This window comes from Ranitomeya imitator, chromosome 2 (genome assembly GCF_032444005.1).
Source record: "Ranitomeya imitator isolate aRanImi1 chromosome 2, aRanImi1.pri, whole genome shotgun sequence".
NCBI classification, from domain to species: domain Eukaryota; kingdom Metazoa; phylum Chordata; class Amphibia; order Anura; family Dendrobatidae; genus Ranitomeya; species Ranitomeya imitator.
In genome coordinates, this window is record NC_091283.1 from 157,774,204 (window position 1) to 157,777,104 (window position 2,901).

A 2,901-nucleotide genomic window follows, 5' to 3' on the forward strand; every position below is an offset into this window, starting at 1 on the left:
TGTCTGAATTTAATTATTAAAACCAAGAAGGTGGTGTTATTCCCAGGGAATGAAAATATAAGTGTATATATATATATATATAATATAGAAAAAATGGAGCTGCACCATAAAAAGGAATTTAGGGTGCAAGGTCCGCCAAACAAATATCCATTTGTAGAAGTAATATCAAAGGAAAAGAGTAGGCATTATTCGAGTGCTGCCTGCTTTTTTTTATAATATGTATATATTAATCCATTCCCAATATGGAATTTAATCCTATAATGCAGTGGGGTCATGAGCTGAGCCTTCTGCATTCACTGCAGATGCCGGCTGCGTTATACAGCTGCCACCTGCCCCCAAACAGCAGCCATCAGAGCTTGCTCCGATCTCTGCTGTTTATTCAAATGCAAGAGGTTCACGTCCCACCCGGAAAAGGACTAAAACAATCAAGCCAAATTTTTAAAAAAGGTTAAATATGAAAATATATATAAAATATTGAACTTCTCTTGTGCTCTCTCTATCTGTGTGTGTATCTATGTTTGTGTATGTATATTATATTGTGAGGGGTTGACTCACTCAGCTGCTTCCCAAGGTAGACACGGGAACGCTTCTTGTGGTGAATCACCTGCTGGATTATTGGGGTACAGCATAAACCATAGCAGGGTTCAGCAAAGTAAACATGGCCTTCTGGCATCGCGGCAAAATAAAAAGATGACGTATAACAAAGTCCAATAGTCTGAGGGATTCGCTCAGAGCACTATGTGCCTTCAGCTCCACCTGGAGCCACCATGTTGGAGTCTTTCCTCTCCAAAAAACAACACCCTGACTGCCTCTCAAGGCCAGCCATTTAATCCCAGACCATGTGACTGATCACATGACTGTGATGTCACACAGGTCCTGTTGGCACAGGGCTGTGCTGACTCTGCAGGTGGAGATATGGTGGACACCCTCCCACCCACTCTATAGATGTCCACCTAAAACCAGCCATGACTGCAGCTTTAATTTAACCCTCACCACAGTGTGTTGGGGGAGAATATTCTGGTTTCACATCAGTGACGCCATTATGCGCAGTGACACGTATCTTCCCTCATATACCATGCCAGTGACCCTGTCACTATACATATATACATACACCTCCATATAGTGTGAACAGATACAAGCTGCAACTAGAGATGAGCGAATATCTTCAGCTTCCTCCTTATCCGAATAACTATAGCGCTTCCCGAATAGCTGCAGCGGGAACCCGGATACCTGGAGCGCTCCGATAATCAGCTGTCCGGCTCCGCAGCTGCATGTTGGACAGTCATAACACACAGGCTCTCCATGCATGTACTGTGAGTGTCACACAGCGGCGACACATGGAGCTGCGGAGCCGGACACCTGATTATCGGAGCGCCCCAGGCATCCGGGGTCCCGCTGCAGCTTCTTCAGGAGCTGAAGATGTCTAAGTCTTATCGTCATAATCGTACTGACCTGGCGAATCATACTTTTAGGCCCTTTTTATGCTATTAGGAAAGCCATTAAAGAAATGTTTTACCTTTTTTTTTTGTATATTGTATGGTAAAATGAAGGGTATCTTTTAAAACAAGAAGTCATATGGTGATGGAAAAAGGTATGGCTCCTGGAAGAAGGAGAGGTAAAAATGAAAACGAAAAAAAGTGATCATTTGGGAAAGGCGATACTGGGTCGCTGACATCGCAGGGATTTATCATCACTAGAACAAAATGTCAGGAAAGCCCTGTGCCGCTCGTCCTGCTGTCAGTTCTGCTCATATTTCTGTGGCTCATGGCCCATTATAGGACATGGCCACCCATGATGCCCGGGGACAGGGTGGAGGGGCACACTGCCATCCTAACATCTCACCTCGTTAGGTCCAGGCCTGGATATTGGTGCCATCAATGATCACACATTCATCGGATCTGCCCAGGAACACACCTGTGATATCGCTTCTCATAGTGTCAGCCGTGCAGTCCCTCCTGTGAGCAGCAGAGGGCAGTGATTTGCAGTTTTCCTATCGATCATGATGGCCCGGGGCTGCGTCTATAAATACTTCCCTATTTTTGCTCCATTCAGCCTCCATTGTACCCCGTGTCACTCATACTGGAAACGTCCCGGGGGGCGGCCGCTAATTATAACACATTTCCAGCTCGCAAATTGTTCCCTGATATCCAGAAAAAGAAACGTGAACCCAAAATAGAAGAGAAATCGTCAATCATTTATCACACACGCCACGAACACGAGATCACGAGCGGCTGATGGGAGCGACATGGACCTGTCCTCATCACTGCAGACAGTATCACACAGGACGGGATTAGATACAGCAGACAGGATCACACAGGACGGGATTAGATACAGCAGACAGTATCACACAGGACGGGATTAGATACAGCAGACAGTATCACACAGGACGGGATTAGATACAGCAGACAGTATCATACAGGACGGGATTAGATACAGCAGGCAGTATCACAGGACGGGATTAGATACAGCAGGCAGTATCACACAGGACGGGATTAGATACAGCAGACAGGATCACACAGGACAGGATTAGATACAGCAGACATTATCACACAGGACGGGATTAGATACACAGAAGACAGTAACACACAGGACGGGATTAGATACAGCAGACAGTATCACACAGGACGGGATTAGATACAGTAGACAGTATCACACAGGACGGGATTAGATACACAGCAGACAGAATCACACAGGACGGGATTAGATACACAGCAGACAGTATCACACAGGACGGGATTAGATACACAGCAGACAGTATCACACAGGACGGGATTAGATACGCAGCAGACAGTATCACACAGGACGGGATTAGATACGCAGCAGACAGTATCACACAGGACGGGATTAGATACGCAGCAGACAGTATCACACAGGACGGGATTAGATACGCAGCAGACAGTA